This window comes from Numida meleagris, chromosome 19 (assembly GCF_002078875.1).
Source record: "Numida meleagris isolate 19003 breed g44 Domestic line chromosome 19, NumMel1.0, whole genome shotgun sequence".
NCBI classification, from domain to species: Eukaryota; Metazoa; Chordata; class Aves; order Galliformes; family Numididae; genus Numida; species Numida meleagris.
Window position 1 is genome coordinate 4,509,036 of NC_034427.1, and position 25,256 is coordinate 4,534,291.

General features: G+C 47.2%; 1 long non-coding RNA gene across 3 annotated transcripts; it reads left to right on the forward strand.

Annotated features, from left to right (window-relative positions):
• On the forward strand, positions 4,175-10,358 carry LOC110408268. Of its 3 annotated transcripts, XR_002444263.1 has the most exons (5): positions 4,175-4,344; positions 4,812-4,934; positions 8,443-8,605; positions 8,704-8,797; positions 9,146-10,358. It is a non-coding gene; the product is annotated as an uncharacterized LOC110408268 (long non-coding RNA). The 3 variants fall into 3 exon arrangements; XR_002444261.1 differs by lacking the exon at positions 9,146-10,358 and having other exon boundaries at positions 8,704-9,136; XR_002444262.1 differs by lacking the exons at positions 8,443-8,605; positions 9,146-10,358 and having other exon boundaries at positions 8,704-9,136.

Here is a 25,256-nt window from a genome sequence, read left to right on the forward strand (position 1 = left end):
TTATGTTCTAGCACATGTGGTATGGCCTCACCACTGCTGTCCCTGTTCTCCCTGCTCTGCTCTCCCTGCACATCACTGCTCACCTCCATGTCAGCTGCTGTTCTCTGCTGAAGGTGGGTCTCCTTTCTCCCTCTCAGTGAGGAGCACTTGTGTTCCCTTCTGTTTGACAAAACCCATGCCCTAGTTAACCAGTATGCCCAGGTGCTGCTAAGCTGAGCCTTGGCATCATGCCATTCTGTTTTGCACCAATTCTGTTTCCCTGTATACTTCGCAGTGTATGAGCTGCTGCAGGATGAGATGGAGATCTCTGCTTGCTCTTCTCTCTCACAGCTCAGTGCTACTCAACAGCTCACGCCCAGGCAGAGCAAAGGGTTAAGCACGAAGAGCTGGAAGAGACTGTGCTGTCCTGACACAGCGCTGCCCTTTTGCCTCTTCCTCGCACACACACGCTGTTCACATAGCCTGCATTCCTCTCCAGTTAACACCATTAAGCTTTGACCTGAACGAGAGATAGAGCTAAATATGTGTGCACCTGTCCTCTTATAATGACCTGCTATTATCATTTTCCACCCCTCTTTTTTGATTGATGGATATTATATGCATAATGACCCTCGGGATTTTTTTTTCCCTTCTTTTTGTTAGGCTTTGCTAAAGCAACCTGCAAATTAATTTAATATCTTCTTTTGGTTGGGAGCTATGAAACGAGGGCTCGAGGCTGATGATGCGTAAACCATTTGTGGCATGTATTTAATCTCCGGACAATGGATAGAGATGTTAGTGCATGCTACACTAAGTTCTATTTACGCTGGCTATTAAGTGCAGTCAAGCTGAAGGCAATTGGAGCACATTACAGGGCCTAATGGGAGAGGATGCTACACAACAGTACATTAAAGACTGAAAATGAATTAAGAAGGAAGCATGGCAGAGAAAGCAGACAAGGAAAGGGTTCTGTATACAGATAACTCTTATTGACAGCACAAATATTCATGTACTCTGAGTTCCCAAATCCAATTTTGGTATCGGATACCACTCTAGAGGGAACGTTTTGAACTCCATTTTCATGCAGATACACAATGACTTGCAGTCTGCCCCCTCCCACCATGCCCTCAGCAGCTTGCATAACCTGATGCTGGGAAGTACATCCCTGGTACAGACTGAGCTGGATTGTCCCTGACCAGCCAAACCAGACAGACTTTTTCTTCCTGCTCCCCAAAGTGCAGCAGGGCCCAGGAGTTCAGAACACACCTTGCTGAACTCCCAGTCCTGGTCGTTTTCTCAGCATGTTTTGCTCTGGTTGCTGCACAGTGAGAAAATTCATTCCCCCTGGGAAAGACAGGTGAAAAATGCATCATGGGAGAAGCAGATGAGTTGTGAACACTGTGTCTTCGCTTCTGCTTTTTTTCCCTATTATCATGGTGAGAAAAATGTAGAGATGACAAAACACTGGCCTACTGTCTTTTCAAAAATCAAGATCCAAGAACCTGAAAGTATATTATTTATCCACTCCCCACCATGCAAACAGAATTCTGGGAGTTTGTTTTTATGCATAAAAGTCTCCATCACAAGAAACCAACTTGCTGTGTTCCCCTGAGTAAAGTGGGTTTGGTTTCACTGTTGGAAGAAAAATCCAGTTTATATTTAAGAACTTATGCACGAGAAAGAGAAGCAACGATAGCCTCCTGAAGGCATGTGCTGGCCCCCTCAGCCCTGCTCAGTGTTCCAGTAAAGCTCTTCCACCATCAGGCTGTGGCTATCCCTGTTCCCATGGCAGGGATTCACACCAGATCATAAAACGGCTTGACTTGGAAGGGACATCAAAGGTAATATAGTTCCAACTCCCTGCTGCAAGCAGGGTTGCCAACCTCTAGATCAAGAACTAGATTAGGTTGCCCAGGGCCCATCCACCCTTTGAACACCTCCAGGGACAGGGCATCCCCAACCTCTCTGGGCAGCCTGTGCCAGCACCTCGTCACCCTCTCAGTGAAAAGCTTCCCTGACATCTAGACTAAGTCTTCCCTCCTTTAGTTTAAAAATAGTTTAAAACTTTTTTCCCTTGTCCTATCACTATCTACCCATGTAAAAAGTTGATTTGTCTCCTGTTTATAATCTCCCTTTAAATATTTGAAGGCCATAAGGTAGTCTATCCACAGCCTTCTCTTCTCCAGACTGAAAAAACCCAGTTCCTTTAGCCCATCTTCCCAGGAGAGGTGCCCCAGCCCTCTGATCATTTTCATGGCCCTACTTTGGAGCCTCTCCAAAAGATCGACATCCCTCCTGTTCTGGGAGCCCCAGACCTGGACACATTTCTCCAGATGGGGCCTCACGAGGGCAGAGTAGACAGGGACAATCACCTCCCTCGCTCTGCTGCCACCACTCTTCTAAAGCAGCCCAGGATACTGTTGGTTTCCAGGCTCAAGTGCACACTGCTGGCTCACGTCAAGTTTTTCATCCACCAGGACCCCAAAGTCCTTCTCCACAGGGAGACTCTCAAGGAGCTCTTCCCCCAGTCTGTATACATATCTGGGATTACCCTGACCCAAGTGCAAAACCTTTCACTTTGCAAACACCACCTGACACATTCCCTGCTCCCTCAAATACATGCTTCTAGAGCACAGTTTGTCCATTCTCCTTTTGGCATCTATTTCAGGACAATATGAATCCAGCTTCCCTGTCTGCATTGCCCAGACATTCCCTGGCTGTAAACAGATCCCAGGGTTGGACGGTGGGATGTAGCTGTGCCACCAGCACCTGCCCCAGTGAAACTCAGCTCCAGTCCTGCAGACAAGACCAAGGTGTGTGTCTTTCCTTCCCAGGGACTTCCAAAGACCAGACTTGTCCCTCAGGTCACAAGCTCCTTGCTACTGTTGGCAGTGGTTTCTCCACTAACCTGGTGGCAACAGAGAATATCTTCCAAGGATCAGAAAAAGAAACATCACTCACACCCAGCAAGCGTACCAGTAGCAGACAGAGTCATGGAATCATAGAACCATAGAATCATTAATGTTGGGAAGGACCTCTAAGATCATCTAGCCCAACTATCCACCTACCACCAATACTGCCCACTGACCATGTCCCTAAGTACCACATCTACCCTTTCCTTAACACCTCCAGGTGCAGTGGCTCCCCTACCTCCCTGGGCAGCCTGTGCCAGCGCATCACCACTCTTTCAGAGAAGTTTTTCCTAATATCCAACCTGAAGCTCCCTTGGCACAACTTGAGGCCATAAATAGATGCATGCTCAGCAAGGAACTAATCCTGAACACATATTTAGACAAGACAAGAGAGTTTTCCTTCAGAACAGGAATATGTTACTGAACAATTTTTCTTTTTTAAGGACTCCAGAGTCTTACTACCTCCTCCTCCTCTTCCCTCTCCTTGGAGCACCGGTATAGAGCAAGAGCATAAAGGAATTGCTTTTCACATAGATGGTTTATTCTAAAAGCATGTCTGGCAATAAGAGGAGAATCATTTAGTAACCATCATGTTTTGACTGAAAGGGAGAGCTTTAGGTCTCTTAAAATGCTAACGGTAGAAATATATCTATATATCAATTTGTTGCTAACATAAACGTGCCAAAACCAATACCTGAGCATAAAATGCTATGTACACAGGAAGTTAGGCTAGTCAAGCAAGGCATTGACTAACAACGTGTACTACTGTCTGTGACAATTTCAGCACCACCTCCCGCACTATTCCTGTGCCCACAGCCCAGCACACACAGCTGCAGACACCTTGATCCATCCACCCTGCCCTGCTCACTGGTAAACCACCAACATCGCTCTGGGGCCACACGGATGGGCCCGTGAGTAGCACAAGGCAGGCAGCACTTTGTACTTTGCCTTCTCATGAGTTTTATACAGCTTAACAAGTTCTCCACGGTTCAGCGAGTGCTTAAAAGGTTCAAAGTTTCTGGCTGTTTATAAGAATGTCTGTGGTTTATCACCAATGCAATAAAATTGCTGGAAAAAAAAAAATAATCATAATCTATGGATCCAACCCAACAGCAATGTCACAGCACAGCTCAGCACCCTTCCCAGCCAAGATACAACAGTCATTTTCAGATGAGTAAACTCCATGCTGAAGCCAAGATGAGAGCCCATTGTGCAGCACCTCTTGGTGACATGGCACTATGACATGGCTATTTCCCAGCCGTGGGAATAGCTGTGTGCTGGGACCAGCCTCACCTGGAAGGATGTCACACCATCACCATGGCACATGCACAGCTCTAAGCATTCCACACGCCCACAGACAATGGTTAAACCACTCCTTGGAACTGGCTCACATGTGCTTACACGAGGGAAGGGAGCAGAGCAATGTCACTGCTGACGCTGCACCACCATTGATGTAAGTGTACTGCTCTAGAAAAATAAACACGTTTTTCTTTTTTTTAAAAAAAAAGATCATTTTTAAAACACAAGGATCAGTCACCACCTCTGATTGTGGTATTTATGTTCAGGGAATTGTGCCATTGCTCGAACAAGCACTGGGAAGTCCCTTTTTTGTGCATGTAGTGCATTTGTAGGGTGTGCATAGAGGAAGACAGCAGAACAAGCAAACTCAAGGAGAAAGTAAAGCCTTCCAGTGAAGGTACAGGTGAAAGAGAGGAAGATGGAAAAGTAACAGATCCTCTAAGTGAAGTGGATGGATTCTCTGCCAGGAAACCTCACTGCTTTTGCTGCCCCAAAGCTCTGACAGTGCTGGTGAGCAGAATTGGTGCTCTCCCAGGCCCAAGAGGCGCAGAACAGAATTACAAAAGTCATTATAAAACATTAACTCAAGATCATGAGCAACTGACCACCCACACCCCTCAGTTTTGTCCTCCAGGTCACAGGCTGACATGCCTCTCGCCCAGCTTCTATGCTCTGCGGCACCTGGCAGAGGGGTGGAAAGTTCACATCTCCCGTACAAGCGACAGAACACTTCTGCTTCACAAGGTAATCCATATTTTCCATTTGTCCTGATGACTTTGTGATAGCTCTCAGGAGCTCAGAGGCTGCGTATGCCCCTGATAACCTTGGGGAGTGGGGTACATAGGGGTACTGAGGGTAGGAAAGCACAGTGTCCTGATACAGGAGCTTGATATGAGGGCACAAGGGACAGCACTTAGAGCAAGGTTGGCAAGAAAGGGGAGAAGAGCCTGAGTTTTTGTAGAGAAAAAAATCTTTGTCTCAACAAAGTTGCTGGAGAGGTAAGGCATGGTGTTGCATAAGCATACCAAGAGTAAGAACCATGTGTTTATTTACCTGACTTAAAGTCAATGTAGAAGTACACACAAAGGCTTTTGGATTCTGAAATGTCATCACCAGCACAAAAAAATAAGTGCTTAGGCATTGGATTACTCTATTAAACAGGAAATTGTTCAGCTTTCCACTGAATATCTCTTCCCCGCTTCATTTTCCACCTTCTTTTGCCCTCTTCATCATTCTGGAAAGTCAATTTTTAGGATTTCGCTAAATGACCACGGCAGACAGGCTTGGCAAACACAGCTCTGAGGAGAAAGGCAGACCGAGGCTCTGCAGCCCTCGTATCAGCCCTTCCTGCCATGGGAAAGTGGGTATTTTTACTTTTCTGATTTCCCCAATGAGTTTCCCATAAGGAACAGCCTTTGCCCTGTAGCCTGCAGGTCAAGCAATTAGATTAGTCAGATCCATTTACCAAAACCTAGCTTTCCCTTTTTACATTTTTAATATATTCCTTAATCAGAAATGATTGAAATAATTATAGCTCAACATTTGAATTTCATAGAAGTTTTTGGGAAAGCTCCTGAAAAGAAGCCTTTCTATCCCTTGTGTTGTTTTCTTCGTCCCAGTATTTGTTGTTCCTCTTTCTGTTATCCTCATAAACTTTATTCCATAGATTTTCTTTGAGAAGGTATGAAATCTGATTGTTCATCTCAGCTCTCCTATAGCTCCTAGCAGCCCATAATGATGACAGCTTTTCCAAGGGTCATTTTTACATATTTTTCATAGGTTTGTATTTAATCTAGTAAAATAAGAAGCTGGTTCACCATCTATCCGTCTTCCATAGTTCTACCCTGAGTATTTTATAACATCTCTGGTATTCCAAAAAACAGCCCTCTGCCTCTCTCCTTTCCTTAATGTCATGTTTCATGAAGCAGCAGTGATAATCTGAGCTGCCGCAATCAGAGAATCAATAACCAAAAATCCTTTCCTTACCTCTCTCCATAACGTGCTGAGCATCAGTCCACAACACTGCCTGGATCATACGTGTCAGTAGTGCTGCAAGGTCTGTTGTACCAAACTGAACTCATCTCAGCCCCTCTTTGTAGGACCACACACACTCTTCACCTACACATCCCAAGCAGCCCCTGCAATTAATACCTAATTAACAAACAAAAGCAGAGATGCCAGGTGGAACAGCACAAAGCCATTCACAGCTCACAAAAGGGAGCAATTATCTCCTGCTAGTTAAGGATAGTGAGAAAAATGTTTTGTTACAGAATGAGGCGATATGGCCGAGATTGTGTTTAAAAGAGAAAAATAGGCTCCAGCTCAACTGCAAGATGTGGGCTTTGGTTCGGGGGTCAGAGGGGTGTAAGAAAGAAGGGGACAGGCTCTTTTGCAGGGTCTGTTGTGACAGGACAAGGGGAAATGGTTTCAAACTGAAAGAAGAGAGATTTAGGTTGGATAAAACGTTGATAATGTTTTTTACAGTAAGGGCAGTAAGGCACTGAGGCAGGTTGCCCAGAGATGAGGTGGATGCTCCATCCTTGGAGACAGCCAAGGTCAGGCTGGACAGGGCTCTGAGCACCTGATGGAGCTGTGGGTGTCCCTGTTCATGGCAGGGGAGTTGGACCACGGGGCCTTTAAGGGGCTCTTCCAACTCAAATGATTCTATGATTGCTTATGGAAGGCAACACCTGGACCAGTGGCCATTCTGAGCCCCTTCTCGAAATGGGATCTGGAAACCCACTGCCCCTCCAGCAGGTTTTAAAACAGATTACTTATGTCTTTCCATGTAAGCTATGGAATCACTCCTGCAGGAATGGGACCTGCGCTGCCCACCCATCTCCACTGGGGTTTTCGGGCCCCGTGATGCGATTTGCCGTGTGCCACATGCCAAAGCCATCAGCAACCCCACAGCACACACAGCTCCCTGTCCTGCAGGGGCCAGCCAGTAAATCAGGCCTGTAAAAGTATTTTTGGCCTCCTGCCCAGGACGTGTACCTCTTAATCCCTAATTCCAATTGTGTAAACAAGGCATGACATAACGGGTGTGCCATGGAAATATGCTCTATAAAGTTGATTACCACGCTTCGTCCTACTAAAATAGCAGTCACTGGAAAACTATAGATAAGGCTAAAGCAATTTATTTGCATTTCCAAAGGAGATGGGCACATTTTGGCTTTTCAGAGTTTGATCAAACCTGACAGGCAGACCCTAGAGCTGCTTCAGAGCTCTCATAACAGCTCATTTTGACTTGTACTGGGCAGGAATTTTTACATCAGGTCTCTCAAAAGGTCAGATTTGCCATGGCCTTTGCGCAAGTATGCAAAGAGGAATAGTGCAAAAAGCATTGAATTGCTGGGGTGACCTCTTCTTCTATCTGCAGTTCCAGCTCCAGCCCCCAGCTCTCGGTGCTCGCGTGGTTGTAGGGCCAGGAAAGCAAGAGCCAGCACTATCCCTGCTGCAGCAGATCCCCATGCAGCCAAGCTGGCTGTGTTGAGATGGATTTGTGCCGTGATGATCTGGGGCAGCTGTGATGCCTTGGTCCATCCAGGAGCCTCTAACAGCCTCATCTTGCCCAGAGATCAGTGTCAGTGACAAACTGAGGCAGGCATCCCCCGGTCCCATCGGCCTCTTGCCAAAGGAGGAGGACTCACAGCAAGACTTTCTGCTTTCCTACAAGCCCACAATGCAGACACAAGGCTAATTTTTCAGCATCCTTCAGCAGGGTGCAATCTTTCCCTAAAACTCTTCTGGGACATGGGCTCCTAGTGAAGCACCACTCTAGATCTGAGCTAAGCTGCTCCAACCTTCTGTCTGGAGGGAGCATACCCTTGAGCTGAGGACCCCATACAGCCTGAAGGCATGGGATGGGCTTTTCCAAAACTGCACAAAATCCCAAGTCTGCCCCAAGTGTCCAGTGAGCAGAACAGCTCCGTGGTTTCAAGTTCCACTTACAAACCTGTTCTGAGGAAAACAGCCCCCGTCGTTGAATGTCGGATATTAGGAAATAAGATCAGATTACAGCTATCAGCTTGGATACTGGGGAAAATTTCTGCACTGAAGGAGTGGTGAGGCAGTGGCACGGTCTAGAGCAGTCACAGATATGGGATGGGGTTGGACTAGACAATCTTAGTGGTCTTTCCAACCTCAATGATTCTATGATTCTACGAAGGCATTAAAAATTGATATAAATCACACAAATTGAGGGGATATATATATCCATTCACGCATGAGTTCAAATCTCTTTTTAAAGGTAGAGGAGCCCAGAAATCTTCCCATTATCTCAAAAAGGGTGAGATGAAGTCCTCTGTTCGTGGAATTAAGGCTGTAGCAGCTGGTGGGGTTACTGAAGCAGCAACAGCGAGCTCTGTTCTGCGTTATGAAGACATCACTTTCGCTGGAGAAGAAATGTTAACGTGTGTTCACAGACGCATTTCTCCAACCTGATTCTTCAGGCACCCCCCACCTCCCGCCCTCTCCCTCTGTCACCTCTTGAAAAGGTTTTTTTTTTCAGGCTGGAACCGCACTCAAATTCCCTCTAATTGGAAGGAAACGTGAGACCCAACTCTCGGTTCTCATTGGCATGGAGACACTTGCGTACAATCACGGTATGCAAAGCAGCAGAAGTCTGAATTCATAATTGGACGTTCCAAAATGTAATTATGAAAGATGAAATGCTCCTTTCAATGAGAAGGCCGTAAATAGAATAATTAATTTTGTGTTTGCTTGAACAATTCTGTATTATGGACCTTACACTGGAACTGAAATTAATTAAGTGCACCAGGATTTATGGAGGAGGTGAAGAGAGAGGGAAAAAAAAGAATTAATCTGAAGTAAAAGATAGATGACTTTGTGAGTGTAATGATGCGTTAGTCTGGGGTATTCTTTAACAAATTTAGCAGGCATGTTCTGGGTACAAACAGCACTCACTGACAGAATTATCTCAACTAATGCAGCTGCTGGACTCTGAGCAAATTGAGATTGCAGATGAGTACTCCAGATTTAGAGCTGTTAACCCTCCCTGTGCTGGGGACTGCGCTTTGGTTCTCTCCGAGGATTTGTCTGTCCTGAATGAATGAAGGATTTCAGATTTCCCAGCCTGGCAGAGACCCCCGCGACACAGGGTGAGCGCTTCCAGCATCCGGAGCAGTCACTCAGAGACACCTCCACTCCCATAAACGTGATGTCTCACCGGATCATTTGGAATAAAGGGATGGCTCCGGCTATAGATCGGTGGCTGATCGATGGGCTCGGCAGCAGCACTGAGGACGTGGGGACGCGGGGCAGCTCAGTGCGTTGTGTCTCTGCAGTGTCAGCTTTCCGGAGGCTGGGACGCGCTGAGCAGCTGTAACCCCTTGGAATTTTTGGAGATTCCGGGAAGCGACTGATGAGGAAGCACTGGTGCAACTCCAAAACAGACAGATAAACCCCAGGGGTTGAAGAGAGGATCCCTTATCTTTGATTTATGGCTGGGATGTCTTTGCTGGGAAATGAACTTTCCTCAGGTCTGAATTTATCCCGTTGTGGGATTGCGGGATAGGACCCTCCCTCTCATCAACATCTGTACAAATTGTACCAGTGATGATCCACACTCCTTATGGCAAACTTTACCCAGGTCCTTGCAGAAAGCACAGTGGGAAGCTCTGCTTGGTGAAGTCAGCAGGGTGTGGGAGGTTGGAAGCTCATAGGTCAGTAACCAGCATCAGATGGGACAGGCTCACACCACACAGCAGGATGGAGCCTGAGACTCATCCCTGTCCTTGTGAGGACCTCAGCATTACGTCCGGGCCTGAGGAGGCTCCACTGCAATGGGGTAACTTTGTCCCAAAAGCAGAAGCACAGCAGCAAGAGCTTATTTCCCCACAGAGACACTTCTGAGAGCCACCAGCTGCCTGGGTGACGGCTGCCCAACAGCATACGTAGAGCCCTCGGTAGCAGAATGCATTTGGGTTCAGCGCCTGTTTCCTTCCTGCTATTTATTTTCGTTTTCCACAATAAAATGCTAAATATGAACTATAGATACTCTGCTTTAAATTGCAACAAGAGCTGCATTTTCCACTTGCTTGGTTATAGCTCTTTAAGTGATACATTATATTGTTTGCCAGAATACTTCTACAAAGTCTTTGCTTCATTTAACTTGTAGAACAATTCAGCCAGATTGGTCCATAAAAGGTGTACTTAAAATCAGGATTACCCTGGGACTCAAAAGTGCTGGGTGCTAAAATGCAGCCTCTCATTTCCCATGGCCTTCTGAGCATTCGAACATATTTATACCTTCTGCATTGCAGCAAACTTAATCAGAAGGACAGGCTTGCTAACATCTGTGCATTCCATTCACTTCTGGAGTCGTCTCAATCTCTTCTGAAACCTGATTCTGGCTGTCATAACACATAGCTCTCCACGCTGGGCATTATTCGGACATTTAGACATCTGTCATCAGGAAGTGTGATAGATGGTTTTATTAACCCGCAAAGGCAAAGGCTGTGACAGTGAAGGACTCTGATGCAGAGAGAAAGTATTTTGCAAACCTTACAAGTGCGCCTGATGCTTTTCCCAGCCTACGGCCGCAGTGGAGACCAAGCATTGGAAGTGAAAGATGTGTTACGCATTAGCTGGAGCTGGACAAACCCAGCAGTGTAAGTGTTATGTTATCCCCAACAGCAGCAGAAGAGACTTTTCTGAACCACTCTCCAGCAGCAGGAACTCCTCCAGGTGGGAATTTTTGCAGCAAACTGCACACTCCCAGGAAGGCTGAGCTTCACAGAGGCGTTTAAGGAAAATGGAATTTTGTTTTAGTAAAAATCATCACAAAGATTTCGTTTATATTGTTCAGGAAGTGTACACAAATTCACCAATTAGTCCCTACAGTGTTTTTTTTTTATCCTGTTCAAATTCTTTCTCCTTTAGGTTTCCCACTCAGCAGTCACCCCTGGGCAGGGCTCTACCCACACATGCCTATGGCAAAATCAGGGTGGAATTTGGGGATGCTGAGTGTGAGGGTTCTGCTTGCACCCACAGGTAGATTTAGCCCAGTCAGGAACAGTGCTCACTGCCTCACAACCTTCCAAAAAAGTTCAAGCACAGCCAATCCTTGCTGGTTTTCCATCCCCTGTGATTCTAAGGTTCCCATACTGAGGCCCTCAGAGAAATAAGCGCAGCCAGAGACACAGGAACATCCCCTGCTCTTTCTTGCCATAGAGCCTGCAGCCACCAATGGCTCCTGGCTGGGAAAGGCCTCAGTACTGCAGGCACAGCCTGGGAGATCTGCAGGACACTGGAATGACATCCTCTGGGGATCTAAGGCAGAGGGACCCGAGCAGCCTGTCCTGAAAATCCCAGCAGTGTGCTCGTGTTAGTTCTCATAAGTGTGAGGAGGAGGATGCTTGCATTTGGAAAACTGCAGAATTTGGACAAATACAGTTTCTGTTTACAAACAGCTTTTCCATCAAGTTTCCTTTGAGATCCAGATAAAATCATCTACACTGAGTCCTGGAAAGGACCTGAGCATTTTTCTTGCCTGGGCAACCTCAGCAGGGGTTTTGCTAGCCCCACGGTTTGAGCCGGGTGTGTTCACAGAGCTACAAGGCTGGTGTCTGAGGTCCGTGGAGCTCCGCTTTCCCCTCTCCTTGCTGTGATCAGACTGCTGGGAATGAGCCCCTACCAACGCAGCAGTGCACGGCTGTTACATACATGTGTGTGTGTGCACATCATACACAGCGTTGGTACAGAGGAAGGTGGGGTGCTGGTAAGCTTCATCTTCCCAAGAAAGGTAGTTATGATAAAATCACTTGCTTCTTTTTTTTCATTTGTCATGTGCACGCAGTGTTTGTCTTTGCCACTGGGGAAAAACTGAATGCAGAGCTTTAGATCTGCAGGTTTGAGCTCATTATATAACGAACATTTCAGGAGAACCCATGTTGTTCGTGCTGTTAACTCCCATGGCACTGGTGCAGACTGTGAGAGATGGGCATGCAGTGCTCAAAGCCCCTATCTCTGGAAACAAATCACTGCCCAGAAACCTCAGCTTTCATTGTGAAATGGGAGAGAAAGAGAGTGGTAACATTTCTGTGTACGAGGAATTTCAGGACGTGATTTAAGCAGAAACAAAGAGCAAAGCAGGTGGGATCAAAGAGTTTCTATGCAGCAAAGGAGAAAAGCAAACTCAGAACCGTCTTACTCTGATTTTTGTGCACTCGCTTTGACAATGATGCCACGCGCTCTGCAGAGAGTAACATGTTTTGTCTCATGCAGAAATGCAAAGGCTTATTTTTGGAAACATGCTCTCAATAGAAGCAAAAAAAAAAAAAAAAGGCAAATCTCTCCAGTCACTGTAACAACATAATTCAAACTAATAACACAACACAGTTGTGCAGTTTTAGATTATCAGAAGGAAAGAAAAAACCTCCCCGGTTCCCCTGACACTGATTCATCAAATAAATTAACTCTGTTCATCAGTTAACTCTCACTGGTCAAATAGGGTTAAAATTCCTGGATCTAATTCACATTGCTAATTTCGCAGAGGGGAAAAAAAGCACACAGGGATAGCAAGAGCCAAGTACGTTATCTTGCTGTGACTGACTGAAGCTCGGGGGCTGGCGTTTTATTCTTGCAATATTTCTTTTAATAAAAAAGTGCCTGATTAAGATACCCTTTTAGAAAACATTAATTCAGGGTCTGAAAAAAAAAAATTCAAATGAACTCAAATAGATTTTCTCTGGTACGTTAGCATTGCATTTAGGATAATGGATAGGGAGAAGGATGGATTCTGTAGGTATAAATCAATAGGCAAGGGGGTTGATGAAATTGCAACCTGTGAGAGCGAAGCCCTGGCGGTTTGTGATATCATCAGGAGCCCAAGATTAATTTGTTTGACAGCCCAGTCTCCTGCATTCATTATTTTAACAGCACGCACACAGGACCAGGATGCACGTGTTAACCCGTCAGCCAACCAACATTCGCTCACAGCCTCTCCAAGCTCCTGGCTCAGGGCGAGTTCAAATGAGCCAGCCAGGTGCTGGAAACCACACATAGTCATACAGACTCTCCATTATCCATGCAGATCTCTTGCTGCTCATTTTTCTTTCAAGCACACAAGGAAATCCTGCTCACCCCATGCTTAATCTAAGGGGCTCCAAGGCCCGTGGAAGCGCCATTGGTTTCAAGAGCTGTTGGATCAGACCTTTGTTCTTGGGTATAGCCCCATTCATTTCATGCAGCCTGTTTATGTGAGTGAGCTGGGACTGATCTGGCCTGAAGTCAGTGACTTTCCCAGCCCTGGGAAAAGGCAGCGATCCCTGCCACGTTCTGCTGTATGGTCTGTTCTGTCCAGCTGGAGCTAAGTGCACCTCATTACTCAGGGAAATTTGGATTTGGACAATTCTTCACTGATAAACAACATATTGCCATAATTAGCAAGCATGGACTGGGAATCCTGGAAATGGAGCTTGTCCAATCTGTCAATTTAGGACCATATTGTTTAATTTACACAGCGCAGCGCATTGTGCAACCTGAGAAGGCTCACCCGGCCTGCCCGGAGCAGAGCTCTCTGCTGCGTTCAATTTATAGAAACAGCTCTTAGTTTCAGACTCTAATTTTGACACTCTCCTTTTTCCTCTTGGCCTCCGCGTCCCAGTTGAAAGCGAACATGTATGGCTGAAAGAGGCCATGCACGGTTCCTGTGCAGGCACAGCCAAATTACTTCTCACAGCTAAGCCCTGAGGGTCCCCATTTTCCAGCAGGAAACTCTCCCAGCACAGAATCATAGAATCACAGAATCATTAGGGTTGGAAAAGATCTCTAAGATCATCAAGTCCAACCCCAGCCCACCCCACCATGCCCATTGACCACGGCCCTCAGTGCCACATCTCCACTGCTCTTGAACACCTCCAGAGACAGTGACTGACTCCCCCACCTCCCTGGGCAGCAGATACTGCATCACCACTCTTTTGGTGAAGAAATTTTCCCTAATATCCAACCTGAACCTCCCCAGGTGCAATTTAAGGCCATCACCTCTTGTCCTATCACTGATAGCTGGGAGAAGAGGCTGAACCCCACCTTGCTACAACCTCCTTTCAGCATGGGAGTGTTGGTATAAGAGGCATTGCGAGGGGGAACAGTAGGACCCAAACAGTGTCAGATTCAACATTCAAGACCCCATGCACTGACAGTCCTAACCTGCCTCAGCAAGAGAAGCGAACCAGCACAGAGGACAATATGGAGTCCAAGGTGAGCAACCAAAACCTGCTCCATGGAGTGCTGTTGGCTTTGTTTGCAAACTCCTTCCATTACTGCGAGCTGAAATGCCAAGAGAAATGCGCAGCCTGGCTGTTTTAATAGAAATATGTATCAGATTTCCACCCTACTTGACCAGCCTGCTGGAGCACCACACCTCTCCTCACGTTCTCCAAGCCAGGTTCTTCTTCCCCTACCAAGCTTCCCCTTCATCATTCTGTCTGTCTTCTAATCAATGCAAACCACTCCAACTTCTAAATGAAACTAATTTTCATATTGTCCAAATATACATACAGTTAAGAAATTACAGTGACAGTGATAAAAAATGTTAATTTTTCTTTCCAGATGCTTGTAAAACAGCCTTAACATATGTCCGCTGTTTAATTAACAGAGCGGCAGCATGGTGGAGAGGAGCCAAACTAATAATTTAAAGAAGCATTCTCCCTCCCTTGATTTGAATCCCAAAACACATCCATCATGTGCATTTCTGAACGTGCAAAAGATTTAATTTTCTGAACTTTCAGCAAACATCATAAAACAAGTCAAAGAGAAACCTGGAGTCAGGAGCGATCGCCTTTGAGAGAGTTCAGCTTCAGAACCAGTGCAGGAAATTCATTTCGTTAAGTGACTAAAAAACTCCAGTGCTTTTTTTTTTTTTAAATTAGCTTTTATTGTCATCTCCTGCTGGGTGTGGGCGGCCAAGAGGTGCCACTTTGCTGCTCAGGTTCCTGAGCTGCCTCCCCGCTCAGATTGATGAGGATGTAATTCCTCCCCATAAACAGAGCCAAGATCACACGTTCCAGCTGCTTTTCTTACAATATCTGTGCACTGCAAAATTCCTGGAGTATCTGTCGTTACCCTCTAACTGTACCATTGAGGGAGTGAGCATGAGACAGAGCCATGCTAGCAGTGGGAATAGCAGCAGTGTGGTCTAGGAAGTACTGTACACCCACCATGCCCAGACAAGGTCGTAGAGGTGAGGTGAACACAAAACCTTAAAAACTTATAACTTGCAGAATTGGCATGGAGATCATGTCTCTGAAGCTTCTTCTCAGAAAGAGCGTTGATGCACTGGCACAGGCTGCCCAGGCAGGTGGGGGGTCACCATCCCTGGAGGTGTTGAAGAACCATGGGGATATGGCACTGAGGGCCGTGGTCAGAGGGCATGGCGGGGTGGGCTGGGGTTGGACTTGGGGATCTTAGAGGTCTTTTCCAACCTTAATGATTCTGTAATTCTATGAACCCCAGACAGAGATTGCTCCCACCCTCTGCAAAGCCAGTGAGTTCCCCTGAGGGACCAGCAGCCCTGGGGAATGGAGATTGTGTTGTACCAGGTGGAGGAGGAGATTGCGCTCCCAAAGAGACGTGCAGTGCAAAAGGTAAAGCAGTGTGATGTCCACTGGGGAAGCGTGCCCTTTCCTTTGTGAAGAGAAAGAGATTTGTCAAAGGGGATGCTATATTTTATTCCTGTATTCAATGGAAGAGCACATAAAAAGATTTCTGTTAAATATTAACCAAAATGCAGAAAGGCAGGGAGAGAGCCCCTTCCTTCTATGCTTCTTGTAGGGAACACTGATCACCAAGCAACTCAGAAATTAATCTGCTGAGTGTTAATTGACCCTTTGATCTCCTAGTTGTTATTTTGGGTTGCAGGAAGGGCTGATAATGAACCTGAAGTTGTTGAACGAACAGAATTGCAGCACCTGCGCCAAAGCCTGCAGTGGGCTTGCTGCTACCATGGCCTTGCTCGTTGCTGGAGCCACGATCAGCCATCATTTCTCCACGCAAAGGTGGACATCTTGGATGAAGATTCTTCTTAAACCAAAAGCTGGAGACAACCATTTGGGAAAAAAATTCCAGGCAACGAGTCAGTTAACGTAGCGGTGAGTGTCTGCAGAAAGCTGGCCAGCTCTTTCCATTAAGGAGCCAGTCTTTGGCTAGCTCTCCAAAGGAGGCTCGGTGACTGTGTACATTAAAAATGCTATCACCATTATGGTCTGTTCACTAAAGGTACAAGAGCATGACAAATATATGTAATTTGCAAATTGGCCGGTCTTTTGCAATAATTTAGAGACACTAGTTAGAGGCAATAGAAATCTAACAATTACTGATGTTTAAGGTTTGCATTGTTGCTCTGTGAATATTTCATGCATAAATGAACTTCCCCTGGACCAACTGCTGTTTCTGATGAGGCGCTCTGAGGCTTTATTGCCAAATACACAGCAGGGCTCCCCCAATGAGCCACATAACAGATGATGCATCGTCTTCGCGGCTTAAATAATGCAGAGTATCTGCATTCTGTAGAGTGGTGGTACCGTTTATTTACATATCAATGGAGTGGCCAGGCCAAATATGAAGAAATATGTGAAGAAAAGGACAGAGCACTTTTAATATTTCATATTCACCCTGCAAAAGAGCCTAGGCCGGCTGGGTGTGAGTCGGAGTGCCTGGTTTGTGCGTGCATGCGTCTCCTTAACAAAATCTCTTGCACACCTGACAAAATGCATGCTTTCTGCCGTGCCTGTGAACTTTCTCAGAGCTAATGAAAACAAAAGGGGTGTTCTGCCAATCAGTGGTGGAATCTCCAAGTGCTGTTTGTTAGGAAGAGAAACAAGCCCACCCTCAGGTCTCCTCCTGTTCCGTCTGGGGCTGATGGGAGATGTAGTTTCATTCTGCACTGCTCCACAGAGGATTTCTGCTGCGTGCTGCAGCTGTCGAGGCTGCAGCGAGGCACAGAGCCCACAGGAAAAGCATCACCCGAAGCACGGAACTATCACAGCAGTTGGTGATGGCTCCTGCATACACCCGTTTGGGTTCATGAAAGGGGAAAATAATCAACAAAAATGGGAATTGCACGTCGCCATGCACATAGGACTGGGAGCTCTGGGTATGGGTCCTCTCTCTGGAGTTATGTAGGATTCAGGCATGACCCACTCATGGAATCCCTCTTCCTCGCAGATGGAAGCACCTCAGAGCTCTGCTCCGTTGCACAGGGCACTGTTCCAAGTGCTGGCTGCCATCATCCTCCCCCTGTAGCAAAGATTTCCAGCCTCCACACATCAGCACCGAGATCAAATGAATAAAACAGCAGCCAGCTCCCTCCCTGGAATTAGTCGCTCTATGGAGAGATGGGCACAACAAGGTGCAGGTGCTGGTGGCCCACCTGCAGGACTGGGGGTGTGCTCCTGCCAGCAGCCCCCCAGCTCCTGCCCTGCCCAGCATCTCCCTGCATTAATCCACACATGAAGAAGAACTGATGCGCACCAGTCCTTTCTTGTACGATCCCATTAAAATTCCAATGCAAATGACCAGATTCATAATCCGAGCTTCATTGAGAAACACAGTTTCCTGCTTTCCCCTGTAATGAAATTATTGGCTGTGCAGATGCTCCATTTCTGAGCTAATTCAATCTCCGACTGTTTCTGTTCGGAGTGTATGTGTGAGGGCAGGGCTGTGCGGAGCGGGGCCGGGTGTGTGTGCACACCCCACATCTGCACAGCGTGCTCCCCGTGCACAGATAGCCAATTATAATTATAAATGCAGTGGGAATACGAGCGGTGTATTCGATAGGCGTGATTGAAAGTAAACTGGGAAAGCTAAAAGCAGCTTAGTCGCCAGAATGTAATACACTACAGGGGCAAGTTGTGGAAATGCCTGATTATTCTCTTTTGCTCGCTGCATCCCTGGGGGACCTCCCTGAACTGCTCCTTTAACTGCTCAACTTGCCTGTTCCACCGTGATAGTCAGCAGATGAAGCCCTTCACATTTAAGTGTAATAGTGCCAGAGAGACCAACTGCTCCTCAGAGTTACGACCTATAAATGTCGCTTCTGTGTCAGAATGAGGATGTGGCACTGAAGATGCTGAAGTCTGCAGAGGGTTTGCTTGGCAATTCATGCAGGCCATTAAGCTCACTCCTCCCCTCGTCCCCCCAGCGTTGTGTACACTGGGATTTCTTGCTTGCTTTCACAGCTTGCCGAGTGCTTCTTCCAAAGCTGGCAATAACCAAGCAGCACATCCCCGGGACAGGCTGCTCTTCTTGTCACTGCCGTGGCAAATGGGAGCTCTGCGACAGAGTGCCTGTGTTCCCCTGCACCCTGTGGGCAGGGAAGGAGGGAGGCACAGGATGTGGCATCTTGCCCAGAGAGGTGGCTACGAGCCAGGTGCAGTGCTGCCAGATGTTTGTGGCCAAGGGAATGACCATCTCCCACCTCTCTGCCTTGGTCAGGACTCGATCACTGCTCAGCCCGCAGGGTAGAGGAAGAAGAGTGACAGCTGAGGGCGGTGGCATTGGTATTTCTTGGCTCCTAGTCTTAGCTGGAAACCCAAGCAATCACTGCCATAAGCAACTTCTCAAAAGAAATGCAGCATTTACACAACAACAACACCTAGCCCAGCACCCAGCTTTGCTTAGGTACGAGACAGAGATCTCAGATATTTAGTTTTTCCATTTGTGGATGGCTTTGGGGCTCAGTACAGAAAACACCGCTCCGGGAGGGACCGCAGCAGTCACCCCAGGCTGGCGTCAGCCTCTCCAAACTCCATCACCCCACGCGTGGGGCTCTGCACGGCTGAGCAAGCAGCTGATCCTGCAGCCACCTGACTGCAGCCACTGGTTGGAGCGGGGCTGGGATCCTTTTGAGGCCACCACCTGGGACTGGCGGCACTTCTACTAATGCACAGTGAGCGGCTAAATCATACATTATTGATTTGTCAGACGTATTTGCATATAAATAAGCATGATCATTCATACAAACCTTAATGTTGTTGTTCTCCCTTTAGTGTTGTGATCACAGATGAATGACTCTAGTTAGACACAATTCAGGAGCGCTTGTACCACCGCAGCAAAGTAAGCTGCTGATTTAAAACTACATTTATTGGAGCATGTAAGTGTGACAGTCTATTGGTGAATTTGGGGATAATTAGTCTAAAAGACAAGATAAATGAATCCTGAAAGTGGTATTGTGATGAAGAAATGATCCCTCCATGCTAGTAAAGCTTTGATGCCAGAAATATTGTAAATGATAATTAACTGGGAAACACAGAGGAATTATATTTCAATTGTGTTTTCAAAAAGACTTAGGGTTTTACAGACAAATTGATTGGGTTCTCCCCCTCCCCCAGCCCTGTGATTATGAAAGATTGTCTAATTTACAACTTGAACTATGAAGCGTATGACAAATCACTGACTTGCTTTTATGCCTCTTGTTTGTAGATTCTCCCTGCTAGATATCTGCTTCTTGTTTTTAAGCAAACCAAGACGTGTATTTTTCAATTAGTCTTTCCCCAGGCCTAATCTAGACAGATCTGCAGGCCAGCACAACACGCTGACCCATGACAATTATATCTGCTGTATTAATTCATTAAGCATCGCAGGATCAAGCTGTAAGATCTCGCTCCCCGATAACATCGGCAGCATGAGCCGGGTTAGTCTGCATCCCTCCCCTGAAAAGAAAATATTATAGATTGTGCAATGCAGGGGAAACATTGCTTGCTAACACTTCATTTTAATTGTCCTAAATTAGAGCTGAAGACTTACAGAACTGTGCGTGACAGCCAATGAATACCAAATGAATTCATTAGGATCAGTGCTGTTACAATGAATAACTAACGAATCTGTAACAGCGTCTGTACCCTTTGTGCCTCGCTGCCGGCTGCAGGACCCATCCTGGCGCGGCTCCCTCTGAGTGCAGGGCTCACTTGCATGCTTGGGGTCAGCGGATGGATGCTGCTGCACGGCGTGGGCACGGCGACACAGCCTGAGCCACCTCGTGCCTCCTCCCGAGGGGTGGGCCCATCTCACTGGTACCATTGGGCCAAGAAGCACCCACCCACCAGCAGTGTGCCTGGAGCACCCCGGGCCGTTCCAGAGGCTGTAAGCATCCTGGGGGCTTTGAGGAGGTGATGGTAAAGGGGGACAAAAAGGAGAAACGGCTTTGTGTGAATAAATCTTTGCCGTGTATTTCTTCTGTAGGAGCCACCATAACTCGCACATCTCCAACGGGCTGGGGCAGCGAAGGAAGGGGAGGAATGAGGGTTTTAGGACTATGCAGAGGTTTTGTTTTCCAAAGATGAGGATCACTTTTTTTTTTTTTAAGGGAGGTGGGGGGAACTGAATGTGGAAATAGAAAAGAATGGCTGCAACTGTGTGGGGCCCGGGAGCCTCATGGCAGGGGGACATCCCCCACACCCCGCATGGAGCACCCTGGGGTGCACCAAAGCAGGAGTGGGCTCCTCCCGCCCAGGATAAGGTGCTGCTGTAATGGATGTCTGCTAATGGGATGTTCAGAGGGCCACACGCAGAGCCAGGGGAGCACCTCGCTTGGCACCAACACTGTCAGCTCCGACATGATGCTGAATTCTTCTTCCCCTGGTAAAATCTCTCGTGTTCCTAGCGTGTGAAGAAGGAGGGAATATTTCTGATTTCCAAGAAGCCCAGAAATGTGCACGAGCTCCCAAGCTGTGGCATTTGTTGCTGTTAGAAAGGGATGCCCTACTCTATGGGGAGCTCGCCGCCTCTTGGTGCTGCCATGCTGGGGGTAGGTAGTGAAACTGTCTTTCTCCCCAGCCCCAAAAAGTGGTCACTGGCCTCAAAAGGAATCCATTTTGAACGCTAACTACAGCCCTCAACTTCCACATATCTCCACCAGCACCACCAGTGGAGATGTGCTTTGGAGTGGAGCAGGATAGCCAGCAAGAGACGATTGCATCTCACCTTCCTTGCAACAAAACTTTCTGAGCCAAAGCATCTTGGTCAACGTTTTCAAGACATATTGAGCTTTTTGAACAGAACGCTTGGGTTTAGCACAAAAAAAAAAAAAAAACAGTCCTGCTCTGTAGGAGCCTATGGGAAGGCTGAGGAAGGAGTGCCAGCCTGGAGATGAAGACAGCAAGGAAAGTGGTTGCAGGTGGTAATTTTCTCTGAAATGTTTTCCTGGGCTGCATTGCAGGAGCAGGGCCCTGCCCTTGCTGATTTGCTTTTGGGAAATGTGGTTCGTCCTGGAAAAAGAAAGTAGAATTGGGAGCCCCTCTGGTTTGCAGCCTCCGCCTCCGTGCAGGCTGTTTGCAAACTCTCTCCATGCTTATCATCATGTAATTGAAATAATGCGTATTGACAGAGACTTGAAAACAACTGCTCAATTTTCCTCAAAATTCAATTAAACTTCGTTTATTCTGGGGATCGATCCAATTAAAAGGGGGGAAATTTCAGATGGTCCGAGCCTTACAATCCATCTTAACACACTGTGTCTATCACCGTGATGTAATAATTCCCCCAATCAATGCTTTAAAAGCATTTAGCAGTCTTGATAATTAACTTTTGTCAAAATAGCCTTACAAAGCAATAAATGAGAGCAGATTAATATGTAGTCATAAAGCTATGAATGGTTTAACGCTTTGAAAGGGTTGCTTCATAAATTTGACTTTTTTTTATTTATTTCTCTACCATAATCTCTCCCTGTGATACTATTGCTCACGGTTTTGGTAGATGAGAATAACCTGGGCCATTGGGTGAGCTCGGAATGGGGTGATATAGTCATAGAGTCATATCATCATGAAGGTTGGAAAAGACCTCCAAGATCATCCAGTCCAACTGCTGACCACGTCCCTCAGTGCCACATCCCCACGGTTCTCCAACACCTCCAGGTGTTCAAGAACAACACCTCCAGGGATGGTGACCTCACCACCTCCCTGGGCAGCTTGTGCCAGTGCATCACCACTCGTTTGGAGAAGAAATGTTTCCAATATCCAACCTGAACCACCCCAGCCAGAACTTAAGGCCATTACCTCTCTAAAAGCTGCAGCAGTGCCACTTCCCCCCATGGAACTGACCCTGTTATGCAGCCTCAGGACTACCAGAAATGTCCACAGGGCCTTTCACAACCGCAGGGTTGGGAAACACGCTCTGTTCTGACACCACAGAGGGTTGTGCAATGGCTCCTAATTGGGGCGCTTCTCTAGGAAGTGCCCGGTTTAAATGTTTGTCTTCCCCGTGACTTAAGACATTAAATCTCCCAAATACCACTGTGGTTTCAGGCTGATCCCAGCAACTCCCATCCTGCTTTGTAACATCTGTGCATACCATACATTGCTATTCTTAGAAAGAATTAGTGCCTGAATAGTTTTCTTCCTGCATGCAACTGCATTTAGAAGATGCATCCATCTCCCCTAGCCCGCTCTTTTCACAGCTCACCTAAAGAGCCAAAATTGGCCTGGACCTGGCTTAGCAATGGGAACCTTTCCTCTTTCCTGAGCTGTGCAAGACAAGAGCAGGAGAAAACCTTCTGCCTCAAAGAGAGGTCCAGATCTGCTTGTGCAGAAATGCACACTTCCATTTTAGCATTAACAAGTTCCTCCGCTACAACTCTCTGTGGGCAAAGTCCAGTGGAGAGCAAGCTGTGTGCACGACCCCACTGCTGGAGGCAGACAAGCAGATCTAAATAATCTATCTCATTCTTTTTTCAGTGCTCACAGTGTGTGGGTGGTGTCAGAGGTGACAGCTCCCAGCATCTCGGCAGGCAGACAGATGTGTGCCTGCTCCTCCCTGGGCTCTCCCAGCAGCAGTTGATGCACTGGGCAGGCTGGGAATGAAGGCAGGTGCTGCAGATGTGGGCTCTGCACCTCCCCTCTGAGTGCAGCTGCACTGGGCTTCAGCACTGCCCTGGGGCAGACAGCAAGGAACCCAGGTCCCAGGCTCTGCTCTGCAAATGTCAGCATGCCATTAAGGGAGGGAGCCTTAAACCTGTGCATTTAACAGCAACTGATCCGGTCTGCAGGGATGCTGCGGCCGCTCTTGTCACTAAGCTGCGTGTGGGACCTGGCACGTGCTGTGCAAAGGAGATGGTCCATCTTACACAACAAGGTGCACGCCTGCAGTGAGGCACGGCGGTCATTAACCACCTCACAGCAGCAGCCCCGTCCACCTGAAGTCACCAAGTGGAGGAGGAAAACACATCACACTGCGTGCTGTCTATCAGAGGCTTCGTGCCATCCCTCGGCCCCCGTGCCCTGCCAGTGCCTGCAAACCGGGCGAGTCTGCACGGTGCTGGTCACAGACATCGGGCTGGGACTCAATCCATGCAATCTGCACAAAACCCACCAGCTAAGCAGAGAGCTTGGGCAGCAGCAGCATTCTCTTTCTGCAAACCCTCAGTGGAAACATGTCATCTGCATATGCAGTTAGTTGCAGGAGAAGCAAGCATGCTCCTCCCTATCCAGCCCCAGTGGTCGGTGGTGGTGTTTTCTGCAGGGGCAAGGGATGGGGGTGAGGGGTGCAAGTACAGCGGGCAGAGGAGCCGGCCCGCTCCAATTGCTGCCTTCTGAAAAGATCAGATTCTCAGATAGGTTTCTGCTGACCTGGATGGGTCTGAAAACCCAAGCGGGCAGCAGTCGCTGCAGCTGCACTGGGCTTCCCGAGGGGGGAATTGGGCCCTTCCTGCTTCTCTTCTAAGGGTTTCCATTTCATGTTTTCATTTCCAGCAGCTCGGTATTTCGGGGGTGGGTAAGGGAGGACGAGCACATGTAACAGAAGTAATCTGTTCCTCAGCTTTTGGTCCCTTGTGTCTTTTTTGCTGTTCCTTTGAAATAAAGGCATATTCAAGCAAACCAGGAAAAAAAAAATGATTAAAGGATCCTACCGAATGCCAGATAAATGTATGTTAAAAAAACACCCAGGTGGAGTCATACAGGTTAAAATTAAACTTATTTCTTCTAAGCGTCACCAAAAAAAAATATTAAGACCCTTCTCGTCCCTCCCCCATGAAACATATCGGTTTGATACTGAACGTATTGCAGCGGCTTTAAGGGACCCACAGATCAAACATCATTTGGGAAATTTCAAAGGGCTGTTTCAACAGTATCACTTTCTGCCATTCCCCACTCCCCATCCCTTCTTTTTTTATGCTTCGGTTCCTGATGAAGTTTCAGCTGCTCCTGAAGTCAGTCCTTGTGTTCTTGGCTATCAAAGAGCATTGCAACATCAACGTCAGAGTTAAACTAAAAAAAAAAAATCTGAAAAAAATAAAAAAGCATCCCTTTTCCTTTGGAGATCAGAAAGTCAAATAAAAAGGATGCTGATTTGTGGAATAAAGGGTGGGATTCCCTGCTGAGACGATAGGAATCTTCTGACTTAACTGAGTTAAGATTTGAATACATTTGGCCCAGACAAGGGGAGGAAAAAATCCATTAGTTTTGAGAAAAGCCTCACACCGTTTCAAAAGGAAATATGTTAATATAAAAAAATATTTAAAAAAAAATATAAGAAAAGGGGAAAAAAAGAAAAAAAAAGAAACCACCAAGATTTGTATGTGTGTTTCAGAGGCCGGGAGTTTAACACTATCAGCCAGAAGCAAGGAGAGAAATTAAATTACGTGACCAGCACCAAGTCCTGTTGCCCACTGCTGCGGTACGGGTGGGGGCACATGTGAGCCCGAAATGTTGTCTGCTGTGTGACAGCAGTGACCCTGACCCAGTGGGGAGTTTAATCCCGCCTGGCACAGCAGGGTGTGATGCTGCCCGCCCATCCTGCAGGATGATGCATGGAGCAAGGAGCCCGTGGTGCTGGCTGCTGGAGCGACATTGCTGGTGGCCCAGGCACTGCTGCCATTGCTGAGGGCAGTGGGACAGAAGGCCCTCCCAGGCACCAACCTTGCCCATATCCCCTCCAAAATGCCATGTTGATCCCCAGAGCTGCTTCGGTGAGTGGGCAGCAACTCACACAACATGTGGCTTCTTGCCACTTAACGCGTCCCCTGCACATCACCGCTCTGTGGGCATAGGGTGTCCCTCCTTTCCCGTGGAGATCTCTGAGTGATGCTGAGGTTTGCACAAGGAGTCACCC